The sequence below is a fragment of the Callithrix jacchus genome, chromosome X (assembly GCF_049354715.1).
Source record: "Callithrix jacchus isolate 240 chromosome X, calJac240_pri, whole genome shotgun sequence".
Lineage (NCBI taxonomy): Eukaryota > Metazoa > Chordata > Mammalia > Primates > Cebidae > Callithrix > Callithrix jacchus.
Window position 1 is genome coordinate 126829498 of NC_133524.1, and position 24685 is coordinate 126854182.

The following is a 24685-nucleotide window of genomic DNA, read 5'->3' on the forward strand; positions in this document are numbered from 1 at the left end:
AAGTAGTTTTCTTTCACACTTTGTTGTTCACATTCTTAGGGTTTGATTTCTTTTTCTTGTTCTCACTTCTTACAGTGAAATTTTAGATAATTTATCTTAGACCTTTCTTCTTTTTGAAGGTAAATATTGATGGCTCTAAATTCCCCTCTAAATTCTGTTTTAGCAGGATCTCACAAATTTCGACATGTTGTACTGTTATTATTAATTTGTAATTTAACTTTATTATGATCAGAAGACATATTTTGCATGATTTCAGTTATTTTAAATTTATTGAGACTTTAACAAAATATGTTATATCTTTTAGAATGGTTTTAGATTTATAGAAAAATTGAGATGATCACATAGAGTTCTCATATGCCCTGTACTCTGTTTCCTCTCTTTATTAGCATTGTACATTAGTATGATATAATTGTTGCAATTAATAAATCAATATTGACATATTATTAACTAAAGTGTGCAGTTTATTAAAAAAAAGAGGTGGTGCCTTTGGGAGGTGATTATGTCATGAGGACTCTACCCTCATAAATGGGATTAGTGCCCTTATAAAAAAGGCTTGAGGGAGCTTGTTCACTCTTTGCCCTTCAACCACGTTAGTATGCAGCAAAAATGTGCCATCTTTGAAGCAGAGAGCATGGCCTCACCAAACACCAACCATGCTGGCATCTTGATCCTGAACTTCTCAGCCTCTAGAACCGTAAGCAATAAATTGTTTGTAAATTACCCAATCCAAAGTGCTTTGTTATAGCAGCCAGAACAGACTAAGACATTGCTTCAGTAGGAGCAGGACTTGCGTAAGGATTTGGAAAATGCCAATTCAAAAGTGAAACCTGGTTCAGAAAAATTTTGAGTTGGGACAAGATATCCTGTGGACAATGGAGTGTGGTGTGGGGATAATAGTTTGCCAATTAATAATATAGTGAAAGAGAAAAATATGGTTTGTGGGGGTATTTTCCTATTTCCAGCTCTGAGTTTTACTTTATTCCAGAGAATGGTGACTGTCAAGTAAACATGCTAGTATTCCTCAAACTCCAGCTGCCAAGGATGGGCAATAAATTGTGTTGTGAATTTGTACAACTTTTGTTTTTAAGTGATCACGTTAGGGAAAACTTCATATGCTGGGGCAGGTAGATGGGAGTAGTGGGATGCTACCACTTTGGGAGCCTTCCCTTTGTTTAATTAGCCCAGAAACTCAGACTAGAGTCTGAAAGTATATTTGTGTTGTGTGTATGTGTAATCATTTGTATGTTTTTATCTGTCATATTCATAGATTTATATCTGTATGATAGTATGCTTCTGCCTGGTTGTTTTTGTTACCTTTAGTGTGTGTCTCAATCTGTATGTGTGTCCTGCTAACATTTGAGATTGTGTCTGTATGTACATACTTATTAGGGTTCTGGGAATGTTTTAAAACTTTGGTAATCTATGGACTCTTTCTTCTAGGATAACCTTGTGAACAAAAGGAGGTGCTTGTTCAGTCTCAGAAAATTACAGGCTAGACTGGAATTTGCTCCCATATTTCAAGACAACCCCCTCAATCAATGCCTCCTTTCTATTCCAACCCCAACAACGCATGCTATGTTCTGATTGCTCCCAAGCCCTACTCAGATCATTTTTCCACAGAGATAGGGTTCTGTTGAGGGATGATTGAGACCATTCCACACCTTTCTTTTGAATGAGTGGAAGATGAGGTGTCACCAGAGCAAAGGCTTTGTTCCTCATCCCTGGTCCCCTTCTGTTATTAAAGAATTGCAGTTCTGGCCTCAATTCTTTTATGTTTACCCATCTGGAGGTCTGCTTTCCATCCTTTTAGGCAAATTTCAGAATGGGGCTCAGGTACTGAACTTTTGGAGAAAGGCCTGCCTCCTTCAGAGAAAGTCTGTGGTTAGGTTGGTGCAAAAGTAATTGCGGTTTTTGCCATTGAAAGTAATGGGATCTAATAATGAGAAATTGAACTAGTCAGCAATGCTTGTAAGCTGCCTTAGAAACTCAGGCCTACTCCTGTGTTCCAATGAGAGGGCAGGGGTACGTCCTTAGGCAGGCCTCTGATTCATTTCTTCAGCAAATATTTGTGAAATGCCTATTCTGCATAGCTCCAGCTCTAGGAGTAGAATTCTTCATTGCCAGACTCTTCCTTTTGACATGACCCTTTGGGAGACAATGGCTAGGAGCGACTTGTGGTAGGAATTGCAAACCAGGCTATGAGGGAGACCAGTAAACTTCAAGACCCTGCAGGAAAGGTAGAACTCTGTGCAGTTGCTTAATCCCTAAAGATAAGACTGTCTGGAGGTCATGGTTCTGCTTTTGTTTCTGCTGTTGATCCTAAGTTGGCTACCCCATGATTGGTGAAACCTGTGTATTCTGCCTTCCTTTTCTTCACTTTCTTATTTCTATACTTCAACGCCATTTTCTGAAACTACTCAGGAGCAGCAGTACTTGAACCACAAGGTGCTTCTATGGACGGCAGCCATCCGGAATCTGAATCCTGCCCTTCACTTCTGTTAATGCAGGGTTGAAAGTGACTTTTTCTGAGCGTTCTCCTTAAAAGTCAGAAACATACACACCAGGGAGAGAGGACACTTTGGTTCTTGTTGAATCCTTGCTGCAGAGCCAGAAAAGTGTCCCTTTTCTAGCTATTGAAGAGTTACATGTGAACAATCTTTCAGGCCCCTTGTACTCTGACATTCTATGACTTCTTAAAATGATTACTTCAAGCCACTTCATTCTGCATTATCAAGTGCTAGGGACAACGTGGAATAAATGTACTCTCTGAGAACTAAAGTTCTTCTCTTTTACTTATAGATTTGAAAAGGAAAGGAGCTGACATTTATTAAGTGTACTATGAGCCAGGCACTCTCTTATGTTGTCCATTATTTCAATAATAATTCATAACCTGAAGAAATTTGGGGAGGATAAAGTGAGTGTTTATGTGAAGCAGAGTACAATGCCTGGCAGGAAGTCTGCACTCAGTAAATATCATTCTCTAGGCTCCTCCTTCGGCTTCTCTTCCCCAACTCCCTCCATTTAAAAAAGATAAAGAAACAGATGCCCAGAGGGATTACCTACCTGCCCAAAGTTACCCAGATTTTCAGCTCCAGGGACCATGTGTATCTGTTATACACTGCCTCTGCGGTGTGAAGTCTATAATTATTGCCCCTGTGGACCTGCTCCAAGCAGGGCTTCCTTGGAAGCCTCCTACTTTCTGGCCCAGTTCCTCTTTGAAATCCAGGCCTGTGTTTGGAAAGTGGTCACCCAGAGATCTCAGGTGACGCACATATTTCCCTTTGTAGTATTATCACTGGTCCCACAGAGTGTGAACCCTCCAGGCAGACATCGTTAACTTCAGACTCTCATTCTTGCCCAACCACTCCTTAGGGCAGTTCTCTGTCTACCCAGGCAAGGATTCTCTGAAACCTCTGCCCTCCAGCTCTGTTCCACTGACACAGTTATGGGAAGATGACCATATGGGGGAAGAGCCAAAGGGCCATTTTCAAATAAAAGAAAAGGTAAGTTTGCTTGCTCAGGACTGAATTCAGAAAATCGTATTCATGGCTGGCAGAATATTGAGCACTGGAACAAGAGTAGAGGGTACGGGAATAGCTACAAGCAGAGATGAGAATAAACACTGACCCCAGCGAAGGAAGGAGGTAGGTTGGCGCTTGTCTACTGAGAGTTATTTTCTTTGGCCTACATATTAGTAGGGTTGAATAAGGGAAGTTGCTGAGCCAAATGACAGAAGACTGACCTTTTTTTTTTTTTTTTTAAGCCTACAGCACCCTGTAACCCCAGGCGGTCTCCCATCCAAGTACTAACCAGGCCTGACCCTGCTCAGCTTCCGAGATCAGACAAGATCAGGCATGTTCAGGGTGGGATGGCTGTAGACCAGAAGACTTATCTTAAAGTCAACTTCATGACTTGAAGATAATCTTCTTATGAAATCATTAAGTCGATTTGTTCTACAGTAGGCTTTCCTGTGTTGCCCTTTATTTAGCAGAAGGTGCCACGGAGTTATATTTTTAGTAGTAAAGGTGATTTTGCATGGATCATGTCTCACTCTGGTCTAGTACCCAGTGTGCATAGAATAATCCTGGGTTTAGAATGGCATCAGGGTATCTTTTGTATGAGATTAGGCAGGTGGTTCAGAAATTCTGTTTCATGGTACCTAGACTTGATAGTCCCTTCCGTCTCCAGGGTTACCAGCATTTTTTAGCTCTCTTTCTTTCTCCTCCTACCCTCAGCCACACTCTCCCCACTTACTCCTTACACAGGCTACTTTCTCTCCTAGGCCACAGAGGGCAGTCCACCTAACAGAACCCTAGTGCTGGGGACCAACAATCTGGGCTTCCTAGTGGTGTACATGATGATCCAAAATATATTGCTTTGCATACAGAAAAATATAATTTGCCTTCTAGAAGTAGCAGAATATTCTGGAAAGAGTGCAGGCTTTGAAGACAGACAAACATAATTTTCAGTCCAGATTCTGCCATTTCCTAGCTCTATGATGCTGAACACATCAGTTGAACCTCTTTGAGCTCCATTTTCCTCATCTGCAAAATTGGGATTATCCTGGTTCTCATCTGCTAGAGGTGTTGTGAAGATTTAGTGAGACAATTTATGGAAAGCATTTAGCTCAGTGATTGGCACAGAGTATGTGCTGAAAGCATGGTTGTTGAATCAATGAATGAGTGCATATTGGTGTTATTCTTTCCTTCCCTCACTGTGATGAAGTGCTGTTAAAAGGCTTCTGCTATCCTTTAATTAAGTGGTAAGAACATGGATATAGAATTCAGTCGACTCATGGTCTGCTGTGTGAACTTAGTAGTTAAAAAACTCTCTGACCCTCAGTCTCTTTATGCATGAAATCTGGATAACAAGGCCAAGTGTGCATGGCTGTTGTAAAGATGAAAGGAAATAATGTATGTGATAGCACAGGACCTGGAATGGTTGATTGATTCCTTGCTGAGTGACTGATAATGATATGTCCTTTACACTGCCTTCTCCTGGGCACTATCATGTATGTGGGCTCATTTGGTTCTCATAACAACCATGTGAAATATGTATTATTATCATAGTGAGATAATGTATGTGGAAGGCATCCAGTGCAATATGATGCAGGTGGTCAGTGTTTGTTTCTTTCCCTTTCTTTTTCTTCATTAAGCCAATTATTATCATGCCAACAGTCATGCTTTTGCATGAACTATGTAAATATTTTAAAGAATGAAGTGTTAATCTTATATTGTTATCAATTTAGAAGGCAGTCTGGACTTCCGGCTTATAACCAAAAGTATGTTGGTTTTAATGAGATAACAAAAGATCACAGACTTTATAGATATAAATTGCTGCCCTAATTCCTGCCTTATTATAGTGAGTTATGAATAGATAAATTAGATATTTCAGAATGTAGCAGTCATTAAGAAAGCATTTTCATATAAATTATGGTTTTACATATTAATGCCATGCTTTCCTTAGCATCTTAAAGTACTGTTCTTTACTTATCATGAAAAGGAGAAAATTTTGGATCTATATTTGCAGAACTGGGGATTAGATAGGATTGAGTTCTTTTGACTTGAAACTGATCTCTTACCTCGTTTCATACCTTACCCTCTATTATCGTCTATGTTGTGTATTAGAATATGATTTAGAGAGGGCCAAAGAATATTTGCGGGACAGAGAGCTTTATGGTGAAATAAAATCTCATCTGATCTATGAACAAGTTAATTCACATCCCTTTTCCTCAGTTTCATCATCTGCAAAATAAATAGAATATTAACATTTACCGGATGAGGTTGCTTTGAGGATTGAATAGATAAGTTATGAATACAGAAGTTAATCCATCTAAAGTCTTTATCATAAAGTTCACTATGTAGTGAAGACTCAATAAATGTTAACAGCTGGCACTGCTATAGCCACCACCACCACCACTACTACCACTACAATGATAATGATATGATGTTATATTCAAACACTACAGAATGGTTAAGAAATTGGATATTCTGTCTCATGAAGTACTTCCGTTCTCTGAAGGGCGGGCTGAGAACTTTCTTAATTTCGACTCCCTTTTTAAAATCCTTCCAAGGGCTCTGTGTCCATATTGCTTGAGTTATCATGGAAAGTCTGGGATCAACATTGGTTCTTGATACATTAAGGCTCTTTGGGGGTCATAGGTGGATCAAACATACCTTTGTTACCATTGTCCAAAGCTTCAGCTGTAGAAGATACAGGAAACTGGGTTGAATGTTATTTGAATGCAGAAAAGCCCTTGAGAATTTTTGTAATTTGAATTGTGATAGTTTCTATTTCAATTTTTCCTTATTCTCACCAACCAAACTTTCTTAGTTTTTTTGAGTCTTAGCTGATCAGAATTTTACAAGAAACTTAAACAAACCAGACGGTTATATAGGTTTTACCTAGCTGTCATGCATATTCAAGGAAGTGGGGAGAAGGGAATACAAATAGGTTTATTGAATTCTCTTTTTTTAAAAAAAACTGACCAGTTGTTTGGCTGCTCTGAAGACTAAATTAATACAGGTAAATCTCCTAAGTGGCATATCGGTGGCTCAGGTGGGAACAGTGAACCTGGATGTGTAGTCTGAAAATTTTCAATAAGCTACAGACCAGTGTGTGAGCATGACTTTACTAACAATAAAAATGGGAGATAATGAAAGCCATGAAATGATGACTGGTTCAGATTATCTGTGTGAATGCGGAGGGCCAGACACGGGTGGTCTCTGTGGCTTCTTCTACCTCCAGGACCTTAGGATTCTAGAATGCCTTACTCTAGTACCAATCTTTCTTTAGATGGTTTTCTTAGAAACAGCCACTTTCCTTCTTCTTTCCATGCCTTATATTCTTTATATTGTGCCTTCCCAAAATAGTTTATTGAATGCACACTAAATGCCTAAGCACTGTTCTAGGCATTGGAGTACGGAATAATCAAGACAAATGCTCCTCAACTCTCATGGCAATTTCTAATATTCTGGGATGTCCCTAGTCTGAAGGTAGGAAAAAGATGGCTCCTCAGTCATGGTTTGACTTTATCTTATATATACGCAATTTCTTATAAGTGAGTTTCTCCCCCCTTTTCTTTGACTTGCAGGCTTTGAAATCTTGGTCAAAAGAAAAATCTTTTAGACAAATGAACAGGTTGAGATGACATACAAATGAGGCTGAGGTGCTTCTGACACAGCCTCATAGCTTTAGCAGCTCAAGGTCTCTTCTGCTTGCTATGCTCACCTGAATTATAGGGAGGGTGTGACGTGTATAATTAAAATAAGCCATCAAGCAAACAACCAAGCAGGATCACAAGGAAAAACAAAATTCAAACCAAACGGAAAGATAAAAAGAAAAAATAAACACACAAAATTCCTCTTTCTAAAGTTTTCTTTCGTTGTCTTTGAAGGGCTCAGTCCATTTTTCTTTTAGTCATCTGATTTGATATTGAGGCTGCAGCATTAATGCCTGGTAATTAAGTAAATGGTCAGTCCATTAGCTTTGTCTAAAAGGGAACTTAGGACCAGGCTCTCTGATCCCTGTCAGCCCCTTCCCCTGCAAAAACAAACAAACAAAAACAAAAAAAGGAAGAGAAAAGCTTCATCTTGTCATCAGTTGCTGACACTGGCTCCCAAAAGGGAGAGTATTTGTGAAATACCCTCCTTGAAGAATAGAGGAACAAAGTCAGGCATTCTGTCGGTGTAGACTGGAAGCAAGTCTCAGCATGCTGGGACTCAAGGCACGCTGGTGCCATGGACAGGAGTTGGAAACTCCAGGCTGTCATGCTTAAAGAAAAAGAAAATTTGTGATAACGTTTCATCCTCATTCATGAGTACCTCAGAAGAGTATTAAGCACTGACTAGAACTGGGAATAAAAGAGTAAACCCAAGCATCTTCTTTCACTTTTCTGGACTCAACAAACATCATTTCCACATGTTAACAACCTCCAAAGGGGACCATAGCCATCAGTCAAGTAAACAATAATGTGGAGAACAGAAATGTGAGTCCACTGATTTCATACTTTTCCTCTTGTTTAAGATCTTCTCAACTGACTGACTGTTCTTTTTCATTTTTTAGCCCAGAGAAGAGAAAACCTAGATGTAGGGGTAGAATGGGACCACAATATCACTCTTAATTATCTGAAAGGCTACATGTAGAAAAAGAGTTAGATCTATGTTATATAAAATCAATGAGAAGACCAGGGATGAATAAGCAGAATTTAAAGAAATTCTGATTTTGGTATTTTTCTAATAATTAGAGCTCATCAAATGGGTACTATGTGGTCTTGGGAGCTGATGATGAGAACAATAATAATAGTGATGGTTGTTATTTTTTATGTATTTTGTATAGTACTTTAACTTTAAAAAATTTTGTGTCTCATTTAATCCTCAGTGCTCATTTTGTACATCAGTCAAGGTAGAGATCATTCTCCAATTTTAGAGATGACGAAACTGTGTCTCAGAGAGGTTAAGAATGTCACTTCGGGTCACACAGCTAATATGAGATAAGCTGGAATTCAAATCAATACTTGTTGATTGGTTCTGAGGGAGGATTGAGGAAAGATTCCCTTCCTTGGCTTGTTTCAAAGTGTAAAGACACTGCCTTCGGATAGGAAGAATCAAATGGCAGCTCAGACTTCCAGTGAAGGAAGAAACATTTACCAGGCCACAGGCCAGTATAGAACTGTGCTCTGCAAGCCAATCTGGATGAAAGTGAACTATTTTATTTATTGCCGTTTCTATTTTAAGGTTGTGTCCTCTGATTTCAATGCAAAAATGTAGGTCTGGGCTGGTGGAGGGCATCATGTATACCATTCTCTGTCCATCACAGCTACAGTCACACTGTCTCCGGTGCACACTGATGCATGCTTGTGTGCATGTATCAAATTCCTTTCCCAGGCCTGCAAACACAAACCAGCCTCACAGTCTGCCAAAGACAGGGAAGGTTGCAAAAAGAAGCATATTTTACCATTTCCTGCATAAAAACAAACAACAGAATTAATTCATTTGTTTGACTTGCCCATTTTCCCAGTAGTTTTCTCAGCATGGGGAAGACAAATTCCTCACAAGGGAAGACTGTATGTGTGTGTGAGTATGTGTATGAGACCCACCCTATAGCAAGCACTGGTCTAAAACTTGCCATTTTCTCTTAAAATGTTTTTCAAAAATTCTGCCTGATATTTATGGATTGTATCTGGAGGCCCACTTGCTAAAAGCAGGTTGAGTCATAAGCAGGTTGTAAGAGTCCAGGAGACCTGCGGTGATGACTAAGAGAGTCATTATTTGATGAAAAGGAAAAAAAAAATAGGTATTGGTTTGAATGGAAGGCTGAGGGAGCATGAAGAACTTCTTGAGCAGGGGAAAAAAAACCCACTTGGAAGCTGGCTGGCAGGGTGAGTGGGGACCGGAGAAAACCGGTCTTGTGCGGTAAGACTTGCTGCTGCATTTTAATCACATCTCCATGTGACTGGTTTTCTTTCTTCCTCTTTTTGTTTTTCCATCAAGAAAGAAAGGACACAGAGAGAATTCAGCAGTATCCTAGCTCTTTAAACTTTGTACTATACTCTGCCCTCTTGCACATTTTAAAATTGACACTTAGAATTTGTATCATAAATTCAAATAGATGCAAATGTAGTATACTCTCTGTCACCCTGTAAATACTGAGATTAAAATTAAACTCTTACATGACTCTTTTAACTTCTTCAGTGGATTCTAAGTACTATAGTATTTTGATATCTATTGTCCCCCATTAAAATACTAATGCACAAGGTCTCTAGCAGTTGGATATTTAACACCATTACCTTTCCTTCTTAAACTCACATTTCCATTCACTTGCCCCTCAGAGTTTCATCCTAACGTCTTTCACATTTTTATATGTAAAAGTCTTTATCTTTCTCATCCTATTATGTATCTCAGTAAAAATATGTATATAAAATGAAATTTTAAACCAAATTTTTCTGTGACCAGAAGTCTCCAAAGTGTTAAAATAAATAAGTAAATAAAGAAAAAAGTGTTACACAGTCTGAAAGTGACAGAATAGCAATTAGAATCTAGGACTATGCTCTGACTTCCAGATCTCATCCACTCTGTTCTGCTCTACTCTGGGGCCTCAGAGAAGAAAGCGACTACAGCCATGGCAAGATTAAAGATGTCTGATAGGGGGCCGGGCGCGATGGCTCAAGCCTGTAATCCCAGCACTTTGGGAGACTGAGGCGGGTTGATCATGAGGTCAAGAAATCGAGACCAACCTGGTCAACATGGTGAAACCCCGTCTCTACTAAAAAAAAAAAAAAACACAAAAAATTAGCTAGGCATGGTGGCGTGTGCCTGTAATTCCAACTACTCAGGAGGCTGAGGCAGGAGAATTGTCTGAACCCAGGAGGCGGAGGTTGCGGTGAGCCGAGATCACGCAATTGCACTCCAGCCTGGGTAACAAGAGTGAAATTCTGCATCAAAAAAAAAATGATGTCTGATAGGTAGTCCTTTCTCTTATAAATTAGGAGGAAGGTAATTGTGAAAGGACAGGAGAGAAGAGAGGAACCAGAATGACTACCTAAACTCAAGCAATTATTTCCATATTTCCCCTGGTGGGGCAGCCGGGAGGCAAAATCACCCTCAGCTGAGGACCACTGATCTTGGGCTACGCATACCCTGGTTTGAACATTGATTACTTATCTATCTTATTAGGAACATGAAGAAGGCCCAAATCAGTCAAATGTATTCTTTGCACTTTATTCAGGAAAAGGGCAAAATCTGGTTGTTTGTTTAAATTCTCTTTCCAGGCCAAGTGCAGTGGCTCATGCCTGTAAGCACTTTTGGAGGCCGAGGCGTGTGGGTCACCTGAGGTCAGGAGTTTGAGGCCAGCCTGGCCAACATGCCAAAACCCTGTCTCTACTAAAAGCACAAAAATGAGCTGGGTGTGGTGGTGTGTGCCTGTAGTCCCCGCTACTTGAGAGGCTGAGGCAGGAGAAATGCTTGATCCTAGGAGGTGGTGGTTGCAGTGAGCTTAGATTGTGCCACTGCACTCTAGCCTGGGCAACAGAGTGAGACTTTGTCACCAAAAAATTAAAGTACATTCTCTTTGCACATGAGTGGAGAGAGAGGGTCGTTGAAATTATCCCAAAGGTTTTTGGGCCTGATGAAGTATTGGACCTCAAGGGAGCTAAAATTAGATTTACACATGCCAGGGGAAGGGAAGGATGGCAAAGAGGAATGAAGTCACAAACAACAAAAATCGTAATGAAAGCTGCCATTTACTTTGTGTCAATTGTTCTGCTCAGTGCTTTACATGGAGAATCTTGTTGAATCACCATAATCACCTAGGAGGTAGTTGTCCTCATTTGTTAGGGTGCAAGTTAGGTTGCTGTAACAAAAAGACTAAAAACTTTCAGTGACTTAGGCAAAACAGAAATATATTTGTTTCCATGAAAGGGCCAGGTAAGCTGTTCAGGGTTATTGTGGCCTCCAGGTTGCTTCTGTGCTGTTGCTCTGCAATTTTCAATCCCCAGCTTCTATCACATGGTCCCACGAGGCAACTCTGGGTTCTGCTATCATATCTGCATTCCAGCCAGTTGAAAAGATGAAAAGGGGAAGGTGAGAATATATGCTTTTCTTCTAAGGGCACAATCTAAAAGTTACAAACCTCATTCCATTTATACCCTATAGGCTTGACCCACCTTGTAAAAGTAATGTGGACTTTAGCCAGGCAGCCATGTATCCAGCTACAGGGGCAGGTAAGCTACACACTGAGGTCCCACAACCTCTTTCTAGTAAATGAAATTTTAATGGAACATAGCCACTTCAATTCTATGTATCATCCACGCTGCTTTCTCAAAACAATGGCATTCTTGAATAGTTGTGACGACGACTAGGTCACAATGGTCCACAGAGCTTAAAATATTACTCTCTGGTCTTTAAGAAAAAGTTTGCCAATCTCTTATAGAGAAGAAGAAGGGAATAGATGTTTAGAGACACCTAAGGGGCCCTGTCAAGATTCTTATTTAACAAATGAGGAAACAGAAGCACATAGAGGTCCCATAAATGGCCCCAAGGTCACATATGGATAAGTGGCAGAGCTGAGTTCTGAATGTGATTCTGCTTGCCTCCAAAGGCAAAGCACTCTTCACTACATCATACTGTGTCACTAATTCATATAGCAAATATTTACTCTGTCTATTCCATACCAGGCAATGTTCTACGTGCTGTGGATTCAGTGGTGAATAAAAGAGAGGAAATCTGTGCTCTCATGAAGACTTCATTAAAGGAAACAGACCATAGAAATAATTAAGTAAAATATTTTATACCTCAGAGGTGATACATGTTATAAATAAAAATGTATCAGGAAAGAAGGGAAGACAGTGACCGAGTGGAGTAGGGATTCATTTTTAAAAGAAATGTGTAATTACAGCCTCAATATTAGAGAAAACGAGGAGAATGAGTCTGAGACAAAGCTCTGGAGGAGGAGGCAGGAGCCTGTGTTAAGAACACCCAGTAAAAACCCAGAATTTCCCCTCAAAAGGGAAGTTGAACCAAAGGTCAGGAGCTGTGCAGGAACTGAAGCCAAAAGACAAAGAGAGCAGTGTCGGTACCCATGGCTTGTGTGTGGTGTGGACACTGTGGTAATTGGTACAAAGTGGGTGTGTAGGAAGAAAGCCTACATGAAGGTACATAATTACACGGAAAAGTTTGCCTTTAACACTTTTAGACAGAATCCTAAAGACTCTTTGCATACAAAGAAAACATGCATGCACAGACATATATACAGGTAAATATAATGATAGCAGGCAGTAAGTCAGTGTGATCAATGGAAAGATCATGACTTTAGGCAAATTGTTAGTACTGTTTTTAGTCACAATTTATTGAATGTTTTCTATGTGGCAGGCACTTTATATACATGATCTCATATTTACATAACTCTATAGACAGATGCTAGTGATATCTTCAATTATCTTCAAGTTAAATTAAGCGGTAAAATTAAGTGGTGATAGGTTACAGTCAAGAAGTAATGAGAAATGTACAATTTTCTTCCTGTCCACTTATATTGCTTTACTTTATTAAGTACAGTGATGAAAAATCTTGGTTAATGCTTCCATGGGCTTGTTTTTATTAAAAATTTTGTATTTTGGAAGCAAGAATATTTAATGCTTATCTAGTGCTTACCATGTGTCAGACACCATTCTAATTACTTTACATGTACTTCCCAAGCCAAAAGTATGAGGAAATACTCTTATGTGCCTCATTTTTTTTTCTCAGATGAGAAAATAGAGGCACAGAGAGATTAAACAACTTACCCAAGGTCACACAGCCAGTAAACACAGAGACTGAGATTTGACTCCAGATAGTCTGGCTCTGGAGTTCGTGTATTTAATCATTACACTACATTGTCTTAGAAAAGAGACCAATAACCATGTTGAACATGCTAGCTTCTCTTTGACTGCTGCTGATGCATGTGGAAATCCTGGTTATTTGTACTTTGTGATCTAACCCAGAGTCACTACCTCTTTAGTGTCAGTACATCTGAAATACAGACCAAGTCCCATGGAGTGAATATTCCACTTCTAGCCTAACCTGGGAAACCCAAATTTAAAAAGTGATAGCAAAGATGACAGTATGTGTCTCTTTGTAAGTGTGACTACCTATAAATGTGTGTTGCGTGTGTGTGTGTTTAGATGTGTACATGTGAGTCTAACCAGTAGTTTTAGATGTCAGTTGCTAGCCTTTCTCTCCAGGAGCCTAAAATCCAACTTTTTATGGGGCAAGATTTAGAAATAAGAAACTCTTGTTTTGTTTCAGGATATATACCTGGTTTTCCAGAATCTACTTTCTCTCTAGAGACCACTGTTCTGCTTCCTCAGGCATGTAACTAGCAAACAAGCATGGATGCTCCAGTAACATCAACGAAACGATTCTCTGCTTCAGTCCTAGCATATCAGCTCTCATTTCATGCTCTGATCAAGAAGGCCAAACATAATTTGCTATTCGGCTTGCCTCTTCTTTGAATGGTCAGCATTTGGTAAGAATTTTCTGTGGAAATTTCTCCTGTCCAAAATGGCATAGAAGATTCCAAACATGGGCTCTACATGTCTCCTTTGATCATGAATTTGGGGGCTCGACTTGTTACCAGTATGATTGTAATCTAGATGGTTACTTTAGGGATGAGGTTAGATTTTTCACTGAGCCATTCCTTCTCCCATTTACTCTCCTCATCCCTATTCTACACCCGGACCAGATGACAGGTTCAGCTGACTTCTAAAAACAGTTTTCTGAGGAATGGCTATGATGAGGACTGATCCCCAAGAAAAGCCCTCATGAGCACAGTGTTCTAATCCCTGATAGAACTAGATTATGTGGAAAATCTAAGTGGTAGAGTGAGCTGACATATTAGTATGAAGAAGCTGACACTTATCCGGAACTAATGACTTCTGTGGGGCCAGAAAATACCACTACGTTGGTGACCGAGTTTATCATACTGGGGTTTGGAGACCTCAAGGAATTAAGTCCCTTGTTCTTTCTGGCATTTGGGGTTATTTATGTAGCCATCTTTTCTGGGAATCTTTGCCTGATGGTCCTGGTGAGCACTTGATGGAGACGTCACACTCCAGTGTTTTTCTGGTGAAACTCTCATGCCTAGAGATCTGTTATACAACCAACATTGTGCCCAGGATGCTGGTGGACCTGTTGATGGAAAACAGAATGATGTCTATGGCAGGTTGTATTATTCAGGTCTACTTATTTGAGGTCCTGGGCAGCACTGAATGTTATCTACTGGCAATGATGTCATATGAGTGGTACCTGGCTATCCGTCAGCCCATGCGTTATTCAAAACTTATATATGGAACCATGTATGTGTGGCTAACAAGTGGCTCATGAACAGTGGAAGCTGCACACCAGGCTGCTATGGTATCCAGCTTGACCTTCTATGGCGACAATGAGGTTAACCATTTATTCTGTGGCTTGAAACCTCTGCAGGATCTCTCCTGCTCAGATCCCTATCTGGTCAACCTGGTCTGCAAGAGTCTAACAGCTCTGTTGGCCCCAGCTTCCTTTGGACTAACCCTAACCTCCCACTGAAGAATTTTTTTCAATGGTCTTGCATATACCCTCCATGACTAGTAGGTAGAAGGCATTCTGCACTTGCTCCTCTTCTCTAGTAATTGTGACCTTGTTCTATGGGATCTGATCCTGGTCTATGCTGTGCTCTTGAGAGCTTTCAACAAAACTTTCTCCTTGCTCTACACCATTGCTGCTCCCATGTGTAATCCCCTTATCTACAGCCTCAAACATGAAGATGTCAAGGAGTCTGTGAGGAAGCTGAGGATTTGATCCTACAATAATGAGGTTCATACAACTGACAAAAAGGATGGCAATCTGGAGGTCAAGGTAACATTTGCATTCTCAAGAAATTTCTGATCAGATTAGGAAAACACAGGATAGATTATAATTTTTATAACCCCAAATATTGGATAATTGCCAAATATTCTGATTTTTTAAAATATATATTTTATTGCATTTTAGGTTTTGGGGTACATGTGAAGAACATGCAAGATTGTTGCATAGGTACATATATGGCAGTGTGGTTTGCTGCCTTCCTCCCCATCCCCTTTATCTGGCATTTCTCCCCATGTTATCCCTCCCCAGCTCCCCACCCCCCGCTGTCCCTCTCCTAGTTACCCCCCACAGACCCCAGTATGTGATGCTCCCTTCCCTGTGTCCATGTATTCTCATTGTTCAACACCCACCTATCAGTGAGAACATGCAGTGCTTGATTTTCTGTTCTTGTGTCAGTTTGCTGAGAATGATGGTCTCCAGGACTTAGAAATAGAAATCCCATTTGACCAAATATTCTGGTTTTAGGGGAAGAGTTGGTACTAGTCTGCTTGAAATAATCTAGTTTTTCTTGAGCATATTTACATTGCAAGAGGGGAGAAGTACTTTTTAGTTGATGGGAGGGAAACCATTCTGGGGTAGATAATAAATAATTGCTGCGCACAGTCCCCAAAAGGTGCAATCTGGGACGTAAGGATTGGCAGGTATACTTTAGTTGTGTTCAGTTTCCTTTTTTAAAAAAGTAAATCAGATTTGGAGGTCCTAGAGGTGGAGGAGGAGTGATAACTGTGTTACCCTCATAAGAGAGGAGAGCTCCCTAAATAAATAGTCCATATTTATTTCCTTCACTGCCTAGACTACAGTTCTGGCTATGAGGCTGTGATAACAATACTGCACTTCTACTTGACCTGAGATGAAAAAGATAAAAATGGAATCTAATAGAACATATGGAAACCTGCTAGCAGGCTAGTTTTGGAGAAATGTGCATTAAGCACTTATGGCAATTTGTTAGACATGTGGCTTACCTCAAGGCACTTTTTTCAAGATTGTACGTTTTTTTCTAGCATTTACAGCTACCCACTGCATTTTCATTTACTTCTTTCTGTTCCCCTACCAGTAAGTATTTTCTGCTGCGTACCTGAGTTTACCTCACTGGCCTCACCTGTGCTTCCGTTTCTTATTTTCCTATTACCAGCTACCTAACATTATCAACTGATATACTCAAGCTACACTCCAAGCGAGAGTAAAAGCAAAAAGATGCCGCTCTGAAAAGGAGATAATACCCTCATTCACTTATTCAAGCAAAAATACTTATTGAGAGCCTAATGTTATTCAGTGATTGTGCTAGACGCTAGGAAGAGAATAGTGGACAACACAGAAACAGCTTCCAACTTCAAAAATGGTATAATCTGGTGGCCTTGGTGTTCCAATTGCTCAGAATTTACATTTTTATATTGTTTATGTAATATGTAGATCTTGAAAGAATCACTTCTAAAGAGAATCTCTGCATGTCAAATCCTAATATTGTTATTTTATTTTTTTTGAGACAGAGTTTCGCTCTTGTTACCCAGGCTGGAGTGCAATGGCGTGATCTCGGCTCACCACAACCTCCGCCTCCTGGGTTCAGGCAATTCTCCTGCCTCAGCCTCCTGAGTAGCTGGGATTACAGGCACGCGCCACCGTGCCCAGCTAATTTTTTTTTTTTTTTTTGTATTTTTAGTAGAGACGGGGTCTCACCATGTTGACCAGGATGGTCTCAATCTCTTGACCTCATGATCCACCCACCTCGGCCTCCCAAAGTGCTGGGATTACAGGAGTGAGCCACCACGCCCGGCCCCTAATATTGTTATTTACTTTAATTTTAAGAATAATTATAATAGTTAATGTGAAACAACCTTATGTAAAGACCTAATAAATCATTTAGTAGAACATATAAAAAAAGGAAATGCTCAGAATGCCCCTTGTCAAGCTAAACTCACCCTATTTTGTACTTTAAGATTAAACTCCAGGCCAAACGCGGTGGCTCACACCTGTAATCCCAGCACTTTGGGAGGCTAAGGTGGGCAGATCACAAGGTCAAGAGATCGAGACCATCCTGGCCAACATGGTGAAACCCCGTCTCTACTAAAAATGCAAAAATTAGCTGGTCATGGTGGTGTGCGCCTGTAGTCCCAGCTACTCGGGAGGCTGAGGCAGGAGAATTGCCTGAACCCGGGAGGTGGAGGTTGCAGTGAGCTATATTGTGCCACTGCCCTTCAGCCTGGTGCCTGGCAAGGAATTGAGACTCTATCTCAAAAGAAAAAATGATTCAACTCCAGTTCTACCTTCTCTTGGAAGTTTCCATGACTATCCTACTCGTGTCATTTCTCCCCCTGAGAAGTGCTTTATTTCTCTTCATTTGACATGTAGGATGCACTGCCCTGTACTTTTTATGTATGTGTATTGTCTTCTCATTAGATTGTAAAGCCTTAAAGGACAGAGGCAAAAAGTCATTTCTATCTGTATCCTTAAGCACCCAGAATAGTTCCTGTGCATATAGTCAATTGTAATACCTATCTTCACAGGATAAAATCCAAGATTCTCAGCATGGAATTCAAGGCCTTCTATGACTCTGTTCTTGCCCCTTTCTCCAGTCTCATCTCCCACCAGGCTGCATCTTACAATTTGCCGCATCATACCCTGTGCATCTTTATTCAGCCCCTTTGCCTGGAAAGTTCTGCTCACATTTATATTTCACCTGGCTAATGCCCCTTCACCTTTTAATACTCAGATCCATCATCATCCTCTCCAGGAGGACTTGCTTGACTGTTTGCTTCCATCCAATACATGGAAGCAAACGGTGTTTTTCTATGTCTCTATGGGATTCATTGTAGATGTAGTATAATAAGTTATTATTATTATTATTATTATTATTATTTTTAGACGGAGTTTTGCTCTTGTTACCCAGGCTGGAGTGCAATGGCGCAATCTCGGCTCACCGCAACCTCCGCCCCCTGGGTTCAGGCAATTCTCCTGCCTCAGCCTCCTGAGTGGCTGGGATTACAGGCACGCGCCACCGTGCCCAGCTAATTTTTTGTAATTTTTAGTAGAGACGGGGTTTCACCATGTTGACCAGGATGGTCTCGATCTGTTGACCTCGTGATCCACCCGCCTCGGCCTCCCAAAGTGCTGGGATTACAGGCTTGAGCTTGTTTGCCAGTGTCTTCAGTGCCTAGAAGAATGCTTGGGATGTGGAAGCCACCCAACAAATATTTTTTGAGTGAATGGCTAAACTGGTTACATGTCTTCCTCCCTCAGTAAACTATTGGTGTCACCAAGTACCTTTTCATGAAGTACCACCTATATCCTGACAATCCCTCAAACAGACATTCGACAATAATTTAATACTGTGATAAATGTTATGAAGGAAAAGCATAGGAAGGCACACAACAAGGGTACCTAATTTGGTTTGGGTTGGGAATATCAGAGAAGGCTTAGCTGAAGCTATGACATTTGAACAGAGAAACAAAAGATAAACAGAAATAAGCCAGGCAAAGATAGGTTATAAGGTAAAGGGGGATAGCAGGGGATTTCAGTAGTGGGGCTAGCTAGCAACAAGGTCTGCTGTGGTAAAGTTCTTAGAGTGATTGGGAACAGAGGAAAGGCTAGCATGGTTAAAATGCAGTGATCAAGGGAGAAAGTATCATAGATGGGACCGAAAAGGTAGGCAGGAAACAGATAACGCAGGACCTCACTAGATTTCTTTGTGAGATTGGAATTCTTGAACAATGATGTTGAGTCACATGATCCATTTTATGTTTTAAGATCACTCAGATTGCTACATGGAAAACAACTGTCAATGGGACTGAAGGGATAATTGACGTTGAGAAATCAATTAGGACACTATTACAATGTTATCAGCGAGAGATGATGTTGGTGTGGACTAAGAGAGTAGTGGCAATGATGGAGAGAAATGAATTGAAGTTGATATGTTCAGAGATAGAATTTTGGTGATGGATTATAGAAGGAGGCATCAATAATAACTTTCTGGTTACTACTTTGTGAACTGAATAAGTGCTTACACCATTCACAGGGATGGGGAACTCCTGGGATAGGGCCCGATTTGGGGGAGAGGAGTAATGATCACATCAATTTTGTGCAAGAGTATTCCGATATGGCAGTGGCTGTCAAGTAGGTAGTTAAATATACTGATCGGGAACTCAGAAGAGATATCTGGGCCAGAAATACAAATTTAGATGCCATCAGCATGTAGGTGGCATTTAAAAGCATGAGAGTAGGTAAAATCATGTAGAGGAACAAACAGTCTAGAAGGAGAAGAGAACCCAGAATGGAGCACTGAGAATTCCTCTTTTTGAGACATGTAGAGGAAAAATAGCCAGCAAATGAGGAGGGGATAGAGAGGTAGGAGTAAAACCCTGAGTGTATAGGTTCATGCTGGTAGGGAGAAGAAAATGTTTTAAGGAGAGCCTAGTAAACTATGCTGAAGACTGTTGAGGGGAGGAGTAAACCAAGGAGAGAGAAGGGTTCATTGATAACATACAGGGTAGTGATGACCTCAGTAAAGACACTTTTGGTAGAATGATGAGTGCAGAAGCCATACTGGAGTGAGATAAAGAAATGAATAACAGATGAAGAGGAGAAGACACCATGTGTAGATAATTCTCTGGAGAAGCCTGGCCCTGGAAGAAAATAGATCTGATGACAGTTGGAACAAAAAGCTTAAAGGAAGATGTTTGTTTTACAATGTAAAATAAAAGAAAATGTTTAAATGCCATTAGAAGAAGGATTCATTAAAGAGGGAGAAGTTGAAGATGCAGGAGACTGCAGGGATATGGTCCCTGCAAAGGCAGGAAGGCCCAAGGTCCACAGCACACGTGAAGAGTGGCCGCTGATCAGAGTGACACTTATGCTGTGACAAATATGTACTGAACGCCTACTATGTTCTTGGTTTCATTTCAAGTCCTAAGGATCCAACAATGAGTAAATCATGATCCTTGCCCCCCATGGAGCTCACAATCTGATGACAGAGATAAGAAATTAAACAGACAATTATAATTAGGTTGATTAATGCTATAAGCACAGGCTCCTATGGAAACACTAGGAAGAGGCACTGTTATGGGTTGAGAGTGGGCCATAATTCAATACAATTGGTGTCCGTATAAAAATCTGGAGACAACAGATGCTGGAGAGGATGTGGAGAAAAAGGAACACTTTTACACTGTTGGTGGGAGTGTAAATTAGTTCAACCATTGTGGAAGACAGTGTGACGATTCCTCAAGGCCTTAGAAATAGAAATTCCATTTGACCCAGCAATCCCATTACTGGGTATATATCCAAAGGACTATAAATCGTTCTACTATAAGGACACATGCACACGAATGTTCATTGCAGCACTGTTTACAATAGCAAAGACCTGGAATCAACCCAAATGCCCATTGATGATAGACTGGATTGGGAAAATGTGGCACATATACACCATGAAATATTATGCAGCAATCAGAAATGATGAGTTCGTGTCATTTATAGGGACATGGATGAATCTGGAGAACATCATTCTCAGCAAACTGACACAAGAACAGAAAATGAAACACCGCATATTCTCACTCATAGGCGGGTGATGAAAAATGAGAACACATGGACACAGAGAGGGGAGTACTAAACACTGGGGTCTACTGGGGGGAAAAGGGTAGGGCCAGTGGGAGGGGGAGGTGGGGAGGGATAGCCTGGGGAGAAATGCCAAATGTGGGTGAAGGGGAGAAAGCAAACAAAACACACTGCCATGTGTGTGCCTATGCAACTGTATTGCATGCTCTGCTCATGTACCCCAAAACCTAAAATGCAATAAAAAATAAAAATTTAAAAAAAAAGTGGAAATTTGGACCAAAACACAGACAAGCACACAGGAAGGATGCTATGTGAACAGGAAAGACTGGAAACATACCTCTATAAGCCAAGAAACACCAAAGATTGCCAGCAAGCCACTAGAAGCTAAGACGGAGGCATGGAACAGATTCTTCCTTACTGGAACCAACTCTGCCTTGATGTTAGACATCCAGTCTCCAGAACTGTAAGAAAACAAATTTCTGTTGCTTAAGCCACTCAGTGTGTGATACTTTGTTATGGCAGTCCAAGAAAACTTAGTCAAACTTTCAAACCAGTCCAGGGTGTGGTGGTCAGGTTAAGGGAACACTTCCCAGAGTAGGTATTATTTGAGGTGAATCAAGATAATTAAGTAAGGTTTCATGGGCGGAGCCTGGAGAAGACATTCCATGTAAAGTGATCATCATTTGCAATAGTTTGGAAGTGAAAGGGAGTATGCATGGCCAAGTTACTGCAAGGAATCCAGTGTGCCTGCATGTAGAGCATGTGCGCAGTGGTAGTGACAACTGAGACCTGAGAAGCTGAAGCCTCTGTTCGTGAAGGGCCATCTATTCCCAGCCGAAGAATTTGGACTGTATTCCAAAGCCAAGTGGGTGGTCTTTAAAGGTTCATTCCCCGTTCCACTATTCACCCGCCTTACTCCATTTTTCCAGGGAGCCTTCTCTTACATCTATTGCGGCACTTCTCACACAGAACTATAAACAAGAATTTGCTTCTTGGTTTCTTACAATACACGGTAAGCTCCTTGAAGGCCGGGGTGTGTCCTGGTTACTGAGATAGATATGTCCAGTGCCTGGAAAGTGCTTGGCATATAGTAAGTCCTCGATAAATGATTGTCTGTTATGTTATTTGGGACGGCACTGGGACTTCCTGAATCACTTTAGGGTGGTATTCCGGGGCTTGCTACATCTTCCCTTGACTCTGCTCGCCTTTTCCTTCCTCTCACTGATGACCCAGCACTCTTCACGCTTGACTCTCACTTCATTTCTCCACTTGGTTTGCCCTGCGGACCAAGGCCTCTGGGAACCTTGCGTGTGCTTCCCCCACCCCTGCCCCAAATTAGCAGTTCCTACTTCAGGCAGCTTCTCATGCATCTGGGTTCCTGCTGTCTCCAAGGGAGCTGGGTGCACACCATGCAAAGCCCTCTAGTCCAAACTTGTCACCTTGCTCCTGCCCCCATGGAGCCTAGTTCTGTCAGGACTAGTGCTTAACTTAGTCTAAGCAGTGTCATTAGGTCAGTTTCAAGGAAGTAGTTTTGGCCAGAATGGACCAAAGAACAGGTGGCAGCTTTGGCAGGAGGATGCAGTTGAGGCTACAGGATGGGGCAATGAAGTGGCTGGGTTTGACAGGTGGGCAGGGTCAGATAATCAGAGCAATCTCCAAGTGAGCCACATTTGATCCATGGGATCCCCATTAAAGAAGGCAAAACAGGGTACTAAAAAAGGAAACTAGGAAGAATGATGGTCAAGGTAGGATGCTAGGCAGAAACCATATGTTTTGCATTAGATTACATTTATTTTTTAAAATGTATATCCTTTAATGCTGGCCATTTCAACATGCATAAACACACCTTAGCATGAGCAATCTTGCACACACACACACACACACACACCCCACAGATGCAAAGTGATGACACACAGGCCCCCACCAGCACTGGCAGAACTAAGTGTGGCATGGTTGGCAGATACTGTCACACCTGATCTGTTTGCAATTGGCACGAAAGGAGTGATTCTCTATACGTGTGCAAGTACCAAGTAATAGCCACATACATTCAGGTAGTCAAATACTTTTCACTATAATTGTTTCAAATGTATAGCTTTCTGTCTTGTTATACCAAGTGGATGTGATAAAATTTAACTTTCTCTGGATGATTCCAGGACATCTTTATGCATATTAATTACTGTGGGCTGGGCTGAGATACAGAGAGCCCTTAGGTACTATCTTGAGGTGTACTGCACTCTATTTCTAAGGGCCCCAGTGTAAATATTCTATTTACACAGAGATACATATTACCCTTATATATGCACAGAAACACATAGGTATACACACATACACACACACGTCTTTCATGTAAATTTCTCCATATAAAATGCATACACAAATCATATCGCATAGACACACACAGTGAAGTCACTCACAAGCTACCTATACGCTCTTTGCAGCTAGGTTCATAAGTAGCTCCCTTTCCTATAGCCAATAACTTGTGTCATTCTCCTTTTTTCCTTTTCACACTAATTATTGGGATTAGGAAGTTAGCACATCATTCACTGCGTTGATGGTTTTAATTGGTCGCACCTGACTTAGTTAAAAGAAGACATTTTAACTACAAAGGACTTCTCTGGGAGATGGGCACAGGGGGAGTTATTAAAAGCAAGTGCATAACAGCTCCTTGGGAGGTCATTATTCTGTGCTTCTTCCCCCACCCCCAGAGGTATGTTTATTATTGGTAACAAGGTGAGAAGAAATTCCCTGACTTCATTAGAAACCCAGAAAAAGAACTTTTATTTACCAATATCTTACTTTCTTGCCGGAACATATTTCTTCTGGAGGGTGCTATGGCAAAATGGCTTGGCCTAAGCATACTTTTTGTCTAAAGGGAGCCGTAACAAACTCCCTGGAGCTTCAGGGCTCATCCTAGACAATACTGCCGCCGCTCCCCGCCTCCACACATACACACAGCAAAACAGCCACCTCATTAACTTAAAGTTGGAAGTAACTCAGACACCACCAAACGTCTTGTATTCACGTGTGCGCCACCTCAGGGAGGGGAAGGGAAAAGTTTCACAAACATTTGACTAGTATCTATTTTATATACATATAAACAATATCCTCATCGAAAACCTTTATCTGTTCATTGAGCCAGGCTGGCAGAACCTGGTGTGACATGCCTTGGTTGGCAGATACTGTAACACCCGATCTGTTTGGCATTGGTCAGGAAGGAGATGTTTGCAAATGCATGTCCGAAATAATAGAAGAGTCCCTTGCAGTAGCTAATTATTTCAAATGAATAGGTCTCTGTCTTTTCATGCCAAGTGAACCTGACACAATTTGCCTTCTTCAGGTTGATTCCAGGCCATCTTTGAGGACACTCATCATTGGGTCGGGCTGAGATATACGGTGTCTTTTGGAGCTATCTTGAGGTGTATCATACTGTTTAATCATCCAGTAAATGGCTGCAGGCTTTTTGTTTTTAAGAACTACTCTGTCTTATTTCTAAAGTCTTTACTTACTGATAACATTGTTTATGCCTCCAGTAGTCCATTGACATTTTCTCTTCTACCTTAGGCTCAGAAAATAAGCTGAGTTATGATTGTGTATAAAGTAGGATTGCGAACCTTAGGGGGTTTTTCTATAAGTACTCGGCATGAGGTTTGGTGCATAGATTTTGTATCATCTCCTTTGGCTGCCCTAAGGTCTTTAAAGGTTAATTCTTTGTTTTAGCTCTGGGAGTGCTAGACAATTATGATTTGCAGGAAGGGGACCTTTAGATGAGT

The 24685-nt window shown here is 40.9% G+C and overlaps 1 pseudogene; it reads right to left on the reverse strand.

Moving 5' to 3' along the window:
- Positions 1 to 3761: 3761 nt before the first annotated feature.
- Positions 3762 to 3880, reverse strand: LOC118150770 (5S ribosomal RNA; annotated as a pseudogene).
- Between the last annotated feature and the right edge of the window lie 20805 nt (positions 3881 to 24685).